Source organism: Macrobrachium rosenbergii, chromosome 52 (genome assembly GCF_040412425.1).
Source record: "Macrobrachium rosenbergii isolate ZJJX-2024 chromosome 52, ASM4041242v1, whole genome shotgun sequence".
Lineage (NCBI taxonomy): Eukaryota > Metazoa > Arthropoda > Malacostraca > Decapoda > Palaemonidae > Macrobrachium > Macrobrachium rosenbergii.
The window spans coordinates 30,090,057-30,106,761 of record NC_089792.1 but is presented as its reverse complement, the minus strand read 5'-3'; the positions used below and the strand labels follow the sequence as shown (position 1 = coordinate 30,106,761).

The 16,705-nt window shown below is 36.7% G+C and overlaps 1 long non-coding RNA gene across 2 annotated transcripts in view; it reads right to left on the bottom strand.

The window, feature by feature from the left end:
* Positions 1-840: 840 nt before the first annotated feature.
* Positions 841-16,705, bottom strand: part of LOC136833785 (uncharacterized) — a 280,704-nt gene continuing 264,839 nt past the window's right edge. For both annotated transcript variants that reach the window (XR_010851585.1, XR_010851586.1), the window contains one exon: positions 841-2,266. This is a non-coding gene — a long non-coding RNA (uncharacterized lncRNA). The remainder of the gene's footprint in view (positions 2,267-16,705) is intronic.

Here is a 16,705-nt window from a genome sequence, read left to right as displayed (position 1 = left end):
TTTTATCTTCCGTCTTGCGTCTTTCTAGGAAACATACGACTTCAGCATCTAAAGTAAACTTAGTATCCTAATAGCATCCAAATTAAACTAAGTATAAAGTTCGTGGCTTGACAAAAAAATGAATGATATCTGTACATTAAAAGAAAATAAAATTGTTCCATCCTTCACCACAAGAATAATAATAAAAATACTACAAAGACTGTAAAGGGTAAGCTGACAGAGTAGCATATGGGGAAAACAAAATAAAAGGAAATATAGATTTCGAATGTCTTACCTTAACCAGAGGACAGTCTGTTATGGCTTCGTCTTCCTCGTCAAAATCACTTTCTTGTATCAACAGGCCACCTTGTTCTCATACAACACCAGGGGATTTAGTTTTGGGGGACCCTTCCTTTCGAATGCAAACTTTGAAAGGCAGTTATTTTCCGAACCTTTTTCTGAGCACAACTTCCTTTCGGGGATTGATTCAGTATTACACTTAATCGACAACCTACTGTACTCTCGCTGTCTTAGGTTACAAAGGCTTCAACTTTTCATGACTCCTTTCCACTTTATTCGGTTTCCTTGTCATTCACTGACACCGCCTCAGCTACTCATTACCGAATCTTGGTGTCTAGAAGTCGCGGAATTTTACGGGAATTTCCTCCATGTGACCATAAGACTTAGGCTGGGGATTCACTCTTTGACTTGTACCACTCCTCTCTGGAATTCCTCTCAATTCGAACTTTTCGTTAAAGGAAGTGGCAGTAGTCCTCGATCTCATTTTAACTTCGTGAATTTCCTCTTTCCTTCAGCTTCAAAGATTATCTCGAAATTCACTCAATCCGGGGAAAAGTTTCATTTTTATAATATTTCAGAAATTCAAAAGATTACACAGAAATTTCGACACCAAGCCTAAAATTTTGAGGTGAATTTTGAACGATAATTTTCCCCTCTAAAATTTTTTTAATTCATATTCATCCGCTGGTACTTCTTTTTGACAACCTTCAAATCTTTCTTGCAGAGAGCAATTTTGCTATGTATCCAGTGACACGTGGACGCATACATTTAACCATCAACCGACAAATGAAAAAGGTCACTAGAATAAACCAAACTGTCTTCTGCAGAATGCTGTTCCTTTTTGAAGAACAGAATGTGAATCAATTAAATCGACGAATTTTTTCAAACCAAGAGCTTGAAGGAGGAAGGGGACAGTGGAGATGTCACAGAATCTTCCGAAGGGAAAAAGAAACCTCAGAAGCTGCCAACCAGGAGATCTGAGGCTGACAAAAGTCCGCCGAAGTTCTCTCGTCGACTGATGGCCTTACAGACGCAAACGTCCTTGATAGGAACGATTGCGAGGGATGACTTTAAGAATATCTTCTTTTATCTTTCCGTAAGCCAATGACAGTGTGAAAAGTTAAATCCAATATTTCTTAACGAGTAGCCAAGAATGTCTGTTTTGAGAAAAGGAAAGCTAGGAAAATAGCTTTTACTTCTACAAGGAGGTAATCCAATAAACGCTAAGCTATCGCTTCTCAAAGGTCAGTTAGAGGGTAGGGTGTCCAAGGAGAATCAGCTGATGAGAGGGGTCTGGGCGCGTGACCTTGCCTATGAAGCCAAAGCCACCAGTAAGGAGTTGAGGAGATTCCAGCACTTAACAATAAATAGGTATTATTACTTTCTTAATATTTCTAAATAAAAGGAAACAGGACACGGCACAAGAGCTATATGATGCTTATATACTACTCCACACACAGATCAGAGCAATCCACTCACGATAAATATTTCCACCGATGAGCTAAGCAACGATTTATTTTTCTAGCACACTAAAAACACGCTAGCACTTCACAAACGATGATGAATGACAACACGTTGCACGAACACTTAAACTTAGGATTTACTTTATTTTCTAATTTACTCCTCACTAGAAAACACTAATGATCGCTTGAACGCTATAAGAACTGAATCACCTTCATCTGCTGCACAATCACAACAAGAAACACCAAACTTATGGAGGATCTAGCAAACACACTTTACCGAACTGCAGAGCATCAAACCGCATAAATTTTCACCGAACACGGCACCCACTGACTGAGGCGCCTGTCTTAAGGACTGAAGAAAAAGCTCTGACGTCAGATCCAGGGGGTGTGGCTATTTCGCTCGCACGTTATGGCTGGCTGTGACGTCACTTACTCATTATTACGTCACTGAGTAAGTAGGTCTAATGTGTACAGGTGTGCCTTAGACTATCACTGAACCGACTGCTGGCAAACTATCTCCACACCTGAAAGGGAAAGGAAATAGAGAAAAATTAAAAATCGCAAGTCATGTAACTGAAAAATTCGTGCTTTTGGACCAAATGACAATACACAAAAATAGGTTATAGAAGATGTATTGATATTATTAATATGGCATAGCAGCCAGACCGATGCACCGTACATAAATACAGGTGTGCTTCAGCGTATGTGACAAGTGTTCCCAATCTGTTCCTGTATCTGGTAGTTGGCTCACACGAAGCCCAGAACAGGTAAAACAGTCAAGGCTACATTGGTGGTTGGGTAAATCTGTCTTGTATGGTATGCTGTACACATGAAGAGGTTAACGGTTTCAAGCTTTCACCTGAAGCAACAATACATGGTGACTGCTTCGTTTAGTTTAAAGTCTCAAATCTACAGTACAAAACGATATGAATTGTTACATTTAACCTTGAATTTAAATACCCCTCATCCCAATCTCTCTCTCTCTCTCTCTCTCTCTCTCTCTCTCTCTCTCTCTCTCTCTCTCTCTCTCTCTCTCTCGTAGTGCAACTGGTGATAGAGTATATCTGTCCGAGTCTGTGGTGAGGGGGGTGGCGGGGTGGGCGGTTATACAAAATCACTCGCATTCCGAAGTTTCCCTTTGCGTATTCAGTACTTTCGACTGCAAGTTGAAATAAATCGTAGGTGAGTGTTACCGCTATGGGTAATTCGTGGTGCCTAACTCTAGATAAGAACTGCAATACTGTGGCACAGTTCAACAAGGATAAGAGATTAAAGGGATTGCCACAGCTTTGCTGGCGTTTTCTAATGACAAACTTTAATTTTACTCGGGAACGTCGAAGTGCAAGAGTCAGTCATTGCAAAATCCAGTCTTGTGCACTAAAACAAACTTATTAATGTCAAAAACAAATTTGTAACATTCGACTGCAGTATCATAATAGGGGTGCTAAACACTCGCTACCATTTCGTGCACGTCTGTGGCTCATTTCGAAATGAGCAAATCGGTGTAAGCACTGGTCATATTTGGAACATTACATGCGACAGAAAATTCACTCTCTTAGCGTGTCTAAAATCATTCTTGTTAATAAGTAACTAAATATGAAAGACAAGCAAGAATCTGAAACAGCGCCTCTCTTCTCTTTTCCAAAGAGACCGCAGTAATAACGCGGTTATAGGAAATTATGAAAAACCGCTTAGCTGGCAGTTTTAATAACTGATTCCTTAAACTTTGGGACATAACTAGTGACACCTCGATTGTAGCGATTCATATAAATAACTGTAGTAGTCTTAATATGCGGACATTCCTGTGAAACAAATCTATCATACTTTCACTGACCAGAATGCCCTATAGTTCAACAATGACCACTGACTTGCAAAGCTAGCTTCCACATAGCAGAGTGCCTTTATATGAAAACTAAAAGAAAGTATAAAATAAAAAAAGACAAGTTCGCAAAAAAATACAAACAGGTTCTTTAGTCAAAAGCAATACAAGGCAGAAAAAACAGGAAATTGAGTAGGGATTCATAATATTACACCACAACAATAAACCACAGTACATTATTTACAATGAATAACTACAGCAAAAAAACATGGCAAATCATAGCAAGCAATACTCTAAAATTCCTATAGGATGTTGCTGACATCAACACTGGTGAATAGTATTCCATTAATGACAGAATAAAAGGTCTTATGCACGTGACATTATGTCACCATTTCTGTGGACGTCATGCGCCTTACAAAAACGCCATGATGTCTGTCAACATCAGATGACATATTTGCAGGTATAACTTTAAGGAATCGCCAACTTCAGTACTACGAATAGTCAGTAAATCGTGGAGTGAAGGAATGACAAAATTCACTGATCAATAAAGTCCCGGTTTTAGTGAATGAAAACTAGCGCATTACTGATACAGTGCCTACTTGCTAACTCGTTCCAGAGCTCTGCTAACACGCTGACATGTTCTTTCGCAAGAATTGCGCCGGGTAACAGCTTAGATGGCTGGATCCATTACCTGAACACCTTACCATCTTATTTTTGAAAGCCAACGATCATGTCACTAGCTAAGAAAAAGAAGAGGTGCCGGAAGACTGGCCTGTGGGACATGACAAAATATGCCTAATTTCATAAAAAATAAGGCTTTACGGTTACCAACGATACAGAGCACAAAAATAAGTTGAAATACGCTGGGATTTATTTCTTTAACGTGCACTACTTAAAAGAAATTTTAATGCATCTAAAACATCATCACAAAGACCTAAAAAATCTCCTCGCGTTTTTCTGGTAAAAATGCCCATGTTTAAGGTTTAAAATCAAAATTTCACCGTTACAGAATACTGAAAGGATGCAGATTGGCCTACTGGTTACTGCCGTCTTCATTCACAAATCAATGTTTTTGGTGGGAGGGGGAAGTGGTATTAGTTTGCAAATATTCTCAGCTTTATTTGTCAAATCAACCATAAATACGAAAGTGAGCATTAAAACCTCATTCGGACACGGACACAAACACTACACACACACACACACACAATATATATATATATATATATATATATATATATATATATATATATATATATATATATATATATTATATATATATTATATATTATATATATGGACAGTTTAGAGTTTTTGGCGATGGTCTGGTCACGTGGTGAAAAGGTTTAGTTTCGAAGGAGGAAAGGGAGATGGAGAAAGAGCTAGCCAGATACAGTAAGGGATGTTGGGGCAGACAGGCTCTGATTGGGGAGTTGCGAGAATGCTGGAAAGGAAAACTGGAAGAGCAGATCAGTCTGTAGGCGCGCTGGTGACAAGCCTAGGGGACAGTGGGTGGTGATGCCGCTCATGTTGCGAAAGATTTCTGCAAACAGGGATCATCTTTGATTCTAAATTTATAGGGCGAATGTGGCACTGACTTTTATTCTTGCTGTTATCTGGTTCCACCAGTTTTAAATATTACTACTTTTTTAATATTACTGCATTAAAAATTACATTTTAAATACTGTTACATGAAATAACCGATAGTATCTTAACTGGAGATTTCGAATAAAATAAACCTGTGTTTTTCTGGCTAAACATGAAACTGAAATCATTCCAAAAGTCTCTCTAGCTCAGGAGGCATTTCGTCACAGAGTTCGTTTCAGAACTTGAGGACATAAGCTACAAGTAAGAAAACCTTTTACACAGATATATTTATTGATTCGACTTATGTACACTTCTAATCATCCATCTCTTTATGAAATTCATGGCTAAAGAATTAAAATTGCCCTTCCAAAAAGAAGTAACACAAATATAAAAAGACTGAAGTGGAACTTATTCATTTTTAACAATAACGTTCTGAAGTTCTTCTGTCGTTAAACCGTGATACCGAAACGGTCAGGAACTCTTTTCCTCTCCGTTCGACAACTGATCTTTAATTATGATCATTTGTCGTTCCAAATTCAAGTCTTTCTGTGAACGCGGACAGACGAGACGGGAATAATACGAAGAAGAATAAAAACGAAGGGAAGCAAATGGTGAAGGTGAAGAAGATAAAGCTCTTCTCTCGGAGAGGGGAGGAAAAAACGGCTTCAAAGACTAAGGAGGTGGACCCAAAACTGAGGAGGAGAAAAAGGCGCGCGCGAGATGAGAGTACGGAAGCAACAAGATATTCACCAGCGCGACGAAAGTCGCGGCATCCTTGATGATAATGATAACTGCCCCGATGATGATGATTCCGATAATGAGCAGGAAGAGTGTGATGAAGAGGAAGATGCACAACAGAAGACAGAGAAGAGAAAAAATACGAGGAAGCAATTAGTTTCAAGATGCAAATTAAAATGATAAGAGTGCAAAGATTCGTTACGAAAAGAGCAGTGGTGAGGAGGGTGGAGATAATGAATATGCTGATAATAACCATAATATTCAAGATAAATAATTCCAGCTGAAGATGATGACAAAAAGAGGAGAGGGACAGGAAGGGGAACTTTCATGACGCGTAGAAAACTTATGGAGGAGGAGGAGGAGAGAGGAGAGAGAGAGATGAAGTTAAGCGCTTGTGGCAATGATGTCGTGACTCATCCCCCCCCTCCCCCGCCCGCCATCCCCCTTCCTTCATCCGTTTCCCCCAAACCCCTACTTCCACATTGGCCCTCTCTCTGGAATATGTATATAAATGCTGACCTTGACTCCACCAGCCCTCAGCAGCTAGTAGGAGGTGTTTTCCCGTGTTGCGGGCCTCTCTCTACCTCGTCCTGTGACGTCCTCGCTGTCTACTTTCTGTCCTGCCTTCCGTTCCTCAATATAGAGTTTATTTGATTCATTTCTGGCGAATTTCGCAGATTCCGTCAGTTTCCAACATTTCCTCTCAGTGAGTTGGTTATTCAAAGCTTTTATATGGTTCTGCTCTCTCTCTCTCTCCCTCTCTCTCTCTCTCTCTCTCTCTCTCTCTCTCTCTCTCTCTGCCGCGGTCACCAGACAAAATATTCCATTTCCTTTTCTGACTTTTTTCATGCCAAATCATTTACCTAATGCTCTCTCTCTCTCTCTCTCTCTCTCTCTCTCTCTCTCTCTCTCTCTCTCTCTCTCTGTTATCTTGATCTACAGAAGAAAAAGAGTCCTCTTATAGTTCACTTATTTTTACATATAAATGTCAAACCTATTATCATTAATCTTCAGACGATGCGATTCATTCATTACCTTTAATTATTCACTGTTAACGCATTCCTTCTAATAAAGGCTACAAAAAGCCGCTAAATTGTTCTCTCTTGAAAACTCTTGATATGCAGTCCAGTGCCCTAGTCTACTTCTTCAACTGAACTACACACGCAATGTTTCCTGTCAATGAAATATAAATTCTTTATGTCTTAATTATTCAACAGTTAATTCTATTCTCTGCATATGCTTAGTTCACCACTAAGTCTAATCTCCCCCTTTATCTGACAAAAAAATCATTACAAGGCTAGGATTCCCTACTAAGTTAACTCTGCATAGGGAGTCTATGACGATACCACTGTCAAAATGGTGCAGCTGAATGTGCTGGTCAAGCTGAGTTAATCTGAACTCAAATGAGTGGAAAAAGATATTACAGATGAGAAACCACTGAGTTATATGTATCTTTTTTTCACCTAAATGCTTGTGAGACGAGGCATCTTAGTGCTTTCATAAACGCCTTGCCTGAGCGAACAGAAAATGAGTAAGAGGAAACATTGGTGGGGTTTCCCCTCTAAGTATTGATAGGTCCCTCCCCCATCTACCAAATGACTCACAAAACATGAAGCTTCGGAGGAGAGGGAGAAAGTCACCAACAGAGCATTTCTTATTCCCAAAGAGACCTTCTGAAAGGAATGGAACTGTTCTCCAGCTCAACGGAACCGCGACATCAGTAATACCTATACGAAAAGACAATGTCACCTTTCGGTTGAGAGGAAGAGGATCTAAAGGATCCTTGTCTAAGGAGAGTAAATAGAAAGAGTACTCCAGTTACTAGTGTAATAGTCCAGATAAGAACAGGTAAGCTCAGTATATTGATTTAGTGACTGGCATGAAGTGACAATTACTATATTTACACCACATAATTTTTTTCAGATGCCCATTTAGTCGATTTAATTGTGATCTCTCCAAGACTAGCTTGATGTAGCCTGAAACTCGAAGTTGTATCAGAGGATAAAGTCTGAACTTGGCTGAATTAGGAGATCCCAAAATAGATAGTTTTCAAGATCAGGTGACGAAAGGACTGGATGTGAGAGGCACAAGATGGCTGGATGGTGGAAGAAGAAGAAGAAATATGAACTGCTGAGTTTTCTGCAAAATGATGAATGAGAAAGTAGCATACTGAAAAATGGTGACTGACTACAGGAGGGGATAAAACAAGACAGGAAGCAGAATCCTATAAATACCGCTCGAAACGGAGAAAAGAATGGACGGTTCACACTCTACCAAAAACAGATTTTAAATAAATAAATGCTGAATGTGGGTTAACACAAAGGATTTAAGCCACAGGCATGAAATTAGGCTCAACAACCAATCATAAGTCAGATAAAACGGAAGGTATCCAAGAGATTTTATATTGGAAAGCTATTCTGGTGATAAAAACAAGGTGAGTAATTGAAGCTGTTTGAGACAATGAGAATAAAGTATTTTCAAATACTTCAGCAATAATAAAGTTCATGGAATATGATAACAGTTTTTTTCGGAATGGACATAACTGGAGTAAGTTTCAAAGAGGTATCCACAAATGCCAGAAGGAATCGTGTATGAGTATGCTATGTTGTCTGCAAGGAGACAACACCCTACATACCATTTAAGCAGAAAATACAGGAAGTATTGGATTAGAGGGCTGCTTTTTCACTGAGGAAAGACTGATATTACAGATCTAAGATATGCGTCAAACGAATGGAAAAATATAGCTAGTCTAACATGACATAAAGGCCACAGATAGAACCAACACTACCGCCAGTCAGTCCACCTTCTCAACAACGGTAGAATCAGTATCACACAGTGTCACTAGGAACCATATGAATTTGAGTTCCCACCACATTTCATAAGAAATGGAAAACATGATGAAGAAAAAGTGTGGGGTGCATTAAGTGTTGTCAATTGTGTCATACTATAAGAAGATATGTGAACACAAAGCTATTTTATTTATAGCAAGTGTAGCAACAAAGACAGGCAAGAGACTAGAGAGGGTCCTTACACCGGACTTTTACCTAGGTTCAGAGAGGACCCGACCCTTACTAAGAAATCCATGCCTAAACCACAGAAAATTTCTAAAGATTACTAAGTCAGTAAACATAGTTCACTTAACTTATAGTACCAAAAACAATGTAGGCAACGAGCGAAAACAGAACAGATATAAGATGTAAAAACCAAATATGAAACCTTGAAAAAAATCTGCCATGCTAACATATGGAAAAGTCTATCATCTCCAGTCAAATTAAAATTCCAAGCTATATATAAGAACAAAAATATGCCAACTGGAAAATTATGATCCTGTTTATTTAGTGGGTGAGACATAAAAATTAAATATGCATCTTCTCAAAATTCCATTTTTAAACAATACATGAGAAACGAAGAAACGAAAATGAGCTCCACTTCTTAGATGATGACAAGGATTTTTAGCGATGCAGCATCATCGGACTTTTCAGTACAAGGACATACCTTTCCTGGGTTAAGCAGATAAAAGGTAAAAGATGAGGACGTAATCAAATATGGTTATGAAAATTCAATAGTTACAAAATGATTGAGAATAAACAGTAATTAATGCAATCAACAAACTCATTTGTATGCTAAAGTAAGTTTTTGCGAGTTGTATTCTTAAGTCATTCAACACATAAGGTTATATAAATGTTACAACGACAACACATTTCATATAGCATACAAGGCTGGTTGCTGCTTTGCCCGGAAAAAGACAGCCGTAAGGAACCTTGCCAACAACAGTACTACTGTAAAGAAAACTAACAAGTAATCGTCAACAGATGCAAAACCCAGGCTGATGGCATGATCAAAGGTTTTTCATTTAATATTTCAAATAACACGCCGGCAGCCTACCACAGGGTTCGTCACTCTTCAAACAAAATAATATGAGAATTTACTGGTTGAAGAATAATGCATATTATGCTAGCATAAACCATAACATACATATTATGATCTTATTTAATATAACAAATAAACCTGACCACCAAAGTGAGTCATTACCAGAATGTAGATAATATTTATTATGCAATCATTTATTTCTCGCAAGTCTGCAGTAAAAATATAATGAATAACAAGGATGCTCTAATACGGCTCCTATATATCGTAGCTGGGACAGGACTAATTCATGTCCTACATGGGACTATGGGAAAGAATTATCCACCTGTTTTTATAGTGGGACTTACCATCTCTTAAAGAAGGGAAGAGGGCGACTCTAGGATACTGTCGTTATGGAAAAAGCTACAGCAAATAAGACCATGGTACCTAATGAATAATCCCATCGAAAACCACTGCAAATGACGTGCAAGGAACTTATTGACTGAGGAGCAGAATGAGGTCTTTGATGAACAGACCTTGGCAATATCTACAGAAGACAATAACTGCCATGCTATCCTGTCTACCTTCAATCAGAGAGGCCTCATACAGTTATGGTAATAACTTATGATTCACCTGTCTTGTCTATATAAGTCGTGAATAAAAAATTAGGTGATCAATGGCAGAGACATTTATCGGGAATCGCAGCTCAAAAATACTTTGCAACTAATGCATTAGATGGACGTAAACGAAGAAGAAAAAACATAAAACAAGGCTAGCAGTTAACTCATGAACCTAGTAATATTACCAAGACTATTAATCTTACAAAGGTTAGTCATTTCTGTATACAGATGTAAATTCAGAAATCAGTCATCTAGGAACATGGTAACTCCCATATCACATAAGAGTGAAACTTGCCTAGACAAACATTAATAAAACAAAAAGTCAAAACTTGTTATATTTTGGCCCATTCTCTCTATGGGGAAAACTACAGTAAGTGAAACGTACACACACACACACACACACATATATATATTGTTGAAGATCAATCTTGCAGTTGCGCGGATATCCATTGATAAGCAAGAAAAGATTCAAAACAAAAAGCGTTCTAAGTGGTAGGGAAAAAAAGAGGTTCGGTTATTTTTGTAAAAGACTGAAAAAAGTAAAAGAACGTAACCAGTGTGTACTGTGTGTGTGTGTATATGTGTATGTGTTCGTGTGTGCGCGTGGATGTGGATAATGGACCAAGCCAACTCTTCCGATGCATTAGCCATCTCTAATGAAAAGTGCAATTCACTAATAAAACATTCTTAACGAAATTCATAACGTTAGTTTCACAAGAGCCCATATACGTAGTAATAAAATTAAAAAAGGTCCATGAAGTCCCATTCATCGAACACTGCATGGATCTGGCTAAAAAATACAGATAAAAACTGACACAATAAAAAGACGATTGAACGTCGCTACTCAACACAAATCTCCACAAACCAAAAAAATCTAAAATGTCGTAAAAAAATTCTAAAATCGTCTTGTAAAAACTTCAACTTTCAACAAAGTTAAAATTACAGAATACAGAAAGGCGCATGACTTCCAAAGGGATGGTCAAAATACGGAAACGCGAATCATTTTCTAGTCTTATTGTAAACCACCGGAGAATTATGTTATTATGCTCGCAGTGCTGCACCTTCAAGTATTATTCATCTCCTAAAAGACACTTATCACTGTTTTAAAACAGTTTTAAAATAAAATATTAGTACTTTCCGCGAAAATCAAGCTCGGCAAAGTTAAACAGAAATCCCAATCACTGTCGACTGATTAGGAGAGACTCTCCATCAAGTTGAAGGAAAACGCAAACAGAACTGGAATGTTTTCAAGAGCTCTCGGGGAAAAATCCCACGCCGAATATACAAAGGCACAAGTACGAACATACGTGTAAACCGACAGAGACAGATGAAATACGGGAACACGGTGTATGTCTATCAGACAAGAAATACGGATCGAGTTCAGTACACGCGAGACAAAACGGCCAACATAACGAATGACGGGGAAACTGAAGGTTTCCGAACGTCAAATTGAAAAATAAAACGCAGAGAAAATGATGTAACGGACAACAGTATACATAAAAGTTACGGCAGTTTAAAAAAAAAATGTAGATGTCTGCGAGGAACGTGTTGAGACCGAAGGTTATCACAAGTTGAAATCTGAGAAGCTTCTTAGGAAAAATTAATCACTTGTGTACGACTATGACAACTTGTATGAGATAACTTGCAACTTGGAAGCTGAAAAAGAGTTATATGTAAACGCATGTTTCGTTACAAATTGGATAATAAAAAAATAACTGTATTGGAAAATTGGGCAGTTCAGTTCTAAAACAGAGGTCGCCCTCCGACTCCTTCCCTTCGTAAAAATTACACTTATAAATGTGTGTAACCTTCTGTAAAACAAAAGTCCGTGGTGAAGAAGAACACACTATCATGCAAAAAGTTCTTTCGTCTTATACCAAAGACTGTTGATAAAAATAAAACACTTAAAAAGAACATACCTGACATTTGGTAATTAGAGGTTAACCGCAGACAGCTGAATGAACTGTAATTTGAGCATCACTTGATTAGCAAGTTCACTTTGATATGTTCAAATCTCTCTTTTACGGTATGTAAAAGAATATAAACACAGCTGGTCAGCGCTTATGTTACACTGAATTTCACATTAAGTTTAATTGTGATAAGTTCTACGAGTTTTTAAAAAAAGAATTTGGTTGAATATTTACACTTTTCCCATAAAACTCACGTAAATTCTTTGAAAATCCATTATACAGAGAGATCTTCTCTCCGCCAGTTCTAAATGAATATTTGTCTTGATTGATTACTTATATTAGATTTCAAATGTACCCTTCATAAGGATGCAATGGAACAGTTTGAACTGGAATCATAAACTTGGAAATAAGTTATTTTTAATCAGTAAAATTATACGCTTTGCTCTACTCAAGAAAATTTTTTGTAAGTGTGTGCAAGTAGCAACACACATACACACATATAATTTGTATACACATATATATAATATATATATATATATATATATATATATATATATATATATATATATATATATACACATATATACATATATACATATATATAGTATATATATATAATATAACATATATATAGTACCCAATCCTTCAAAATCAAGAAGAGTTCGCCTGACCACTGCAACAGGTTCACACAAACTTGGTCAAAGAAGCAAATTCCGAAGAAAAATGAGAGGATAAGAACAGGGACACCAAATCTGAGGCAATAACTCGAAAATGAACAGTCAGAGGAATTAGTAGAGATAAGGAAATTTAGTAAACTAAATGGAAAGCGACCGGTGGCAAAGCAGGGGGGAGAAAATAAGTTGCTTTGAATAAGTTCGGGGGTAATGAACAGGGACAAATAAATATATTTATCAGTAATCCATAATTCACAATAAGTTGTCTCCGGAGAAAATCAGGAAAATTATCATTACCTCTTTCATCCCTCAATTACTGAGTCAAGAATGAAACCTCTGTTCAATAAAAACATTTATAACATCTGCCATTTCATTTACCTACCGAAATGATCGCCAACAGCAAGTCGACACCCTTACCCCAAGTGCACCACTCACCTCTTCTATTGCACACTGCCTCCTTCTTCGTGGATATAGAGGCTCTTCCGTTCCAACATTTCTTTCTCGACTTTCCTCTCTTTCCCAAAGCCTCTGAATTATAAATACAGTAAATCTTATTCACTAGTAATCTTGGATTCATTCCACACGACGAAACCACCTCAAAATACTGATACACCTTCTCACCTATGTCTTTTTACTGTATCGTTTATATGCCTCTACATAGATAATGTTTGCCTTTCAACGTCACTTTCTCCAGACAATGTAAATAATCAATCTTTACACCACTATTTTTGTTCCCTCATTTTCAATTAATATTCACACTTCATTTCTATAAAAGAGAGACGGTTCAAGAATCCCCTTAATACACTTCAAAGCTGGGTTCCCTGGACATCCCTCTTCTTATCCAAACTATTTACAGAATCCTGCAACCTTGTTAACTTCACCTACTCTAGTGTCCAAACCCTTCTGTCATCCCACCGTCATTTATTACAGCACTACTGCCGCATTTATATTCTAACTGCTGAACCAAGAATAACCCTTTCTGAAAAAATGTCCACAGCTTCAGTGCATCATTGCCTCCACTCACACTGCCCACTCTTCTTTATTTTGCATACTCTGCTCGCTTTCAAGATACAACCCGACCTAACCAGAAAATTCTAGTCTCCTTTCCTACCGCCAAACCAAAGCTCAAAGAATTATTAACCTTAGTCTAGCCAACCTATCACTCATCCTCTCCACACAACCAAACCTCAAAATGCATCTATCTGAACTACAGTATTCTAGCCTTTGAACTACATCATGGCATTTGGAATCCTTATCGTTTCAACGCTCCTTAATCCAGCTATATTGCACAGGAGGTTCATGTCAACAGTTTCCACTTCTACAGGGGCATTCAATGAACACAATCCAATTCGCAAAGAATGGTTTCCGCATATTCTTCAGACATTCAATCACTAATCACAATTAGCTGATTGATAAAAGATTACAAATACTTCACATGGTTTTCAGTCACATTGAAGAATTATCTACAACTGGATAACGGCTAGATCAACCTTACACAAGTAATTATTCAAGGAAAAATTATTAACTATTCCTTCTGAATAGTCACTCTGAAGTGGCGAAGCGAGTCGAGACCTGTGTCCCAGAAACATTCGGCCTAAACAGTTAATGATTAATATACTGTTAATAAGCCAGCACAACTGCCTACTAGCGTACAGTTCACTACTTTAACCTCATTACTGCGTATATATAAAATATATAGAACACAACAATAATCAGATCTCCTCTTCAGATACTTTCCTTTTATCTTTTCTATCCCGACTCAGTCTTTTCCATAATGAAAGAGGAGGTGAATTTAATACAGTTGAATCAAGACTTTCCTACCACCACATCCTCCCTAAATATATATATATATAATATATATATATATATATATATATATATATATATATATATATATATATATATATATAAATATACAGCCATACACACATACCACATCCACCCAAGGCTTGCAGGCTTGGATGTATTTATATATATTAATTTATAGTTGACATATATATATATATATATATAAATATATATTCCCGGTAGAGCGACTTGGATATAAGGATATATAGCTTACTGATTGTATATGAATATATGTATATATCATATACATATAATACATAGGATTAGATCGTTGGCCTTTGATCTTTTGAATATGTCCCGTAATTCACCTTTCGTTAATTCCAGGTTATGAAGGTTTAGTTGTGTTATAGACTGACCCCTCTACGCTTCTGCCTACTCTGTATCGTGTTCACTTCGAAGCCGTTTCTGTTCTTCCTTCACACATATTCATTTTGTCTTTGGTTGCAGCAGGACACTGAAACAGATGTGTTTAATAGAGATATAATGTATATATATATATATATATATATATATATATAATATATATATATATATATATATATTATATATATATATTATATATATACAGTATACATATATATATGTATATTGCTACATCTATAAAATATATGAAGCACAACAATAAGCATATCTCCTCTGCAAATAACTTTCTTTTATCTTTTCTTTGACTCAACCTTTCCAGCTAATAATGAAAGTGGGTAATTAATACAGTTAAATCAAAACTTTTCCTATCACCACACACACACACACACACATATATATATATATATATATATATATATATATATATATATATATATATATATATATGTATGTACTCTGTATGTATGAAGACATCCAAGCCTGCTAAGCCTTAGGAGGATGTGTGGTGGGAAAGTCTTGAAGTAAACTGTAATAGTCACCTCCTCTTTCATTCATGGGAAAGACTAGTCAGGGTAAGTCAAAATAAAAGAAAGTATCTAATGCTTTAAATATTCTATACACGTAAGAAAATATATATACAGGTATGTATACATAATATACATAATATATATATATATATATATATATATATAAATACATATATATATATATATATATGTATGTATGTGTGTGTATAAATACATATATATATATTATATATAAATATATATATATATATATATATATATATATATATATATATATATATAAATATATAAAAATACATGTGTATGAAACACATATGTTTCAGTGCACTACTGTCAAATCTAGTTACCTTCATAACCTGCTGCAGGTTAACGAAAGGTGAATCACGGAGCGCATTCAAAGATCAAAGGCCAACGATCTAATCCCTATGTAAAGCTTTACGGAATTATTTGTTGCCTATAGCCATTTCATATCCAAATATACACATACGCTCACGCACAATCATGTGTACTGGTTTATGACGGTGAGATCTTATATAAAAGTGAAAAATCTATCTCTGTACTGTAATCATAATCACGTAATGCTTCTTAACATGAACTTGTACACGCACCCACGATTAGTTATTCTAATTACTGATCTGCTTCTCAGATCAGAGCAAATTACTCGCCTCCAATATAATATAGCCGAGATTTTATCCCTTATTTTTTCACGAACAGAAATTTATGAAACGTCATCAGAACGCCAAGGACAAAAACGAAAAGGGGTCTTACAAGGGTAATTGATAGAAAGGAGAAATAAAAACAGTAACTGTACGAAATCAAACATCTACATATTCAGTAATATACAAGGACATCATATACATGCAATGTGGTCGTTATAGTTTGGAGACTGAGAGCTAATCTCTGCACTTCTACCTAGTTTGGTTAAGTCTATAAGCGCTCACCTTAGTTTTACCTTCCTGGCTAATCGTAGAAGTCTATATTGTGTTCATGAACACCATTTCTGTTCCTTCTTCAAACATATTCCTTTGTCTTTG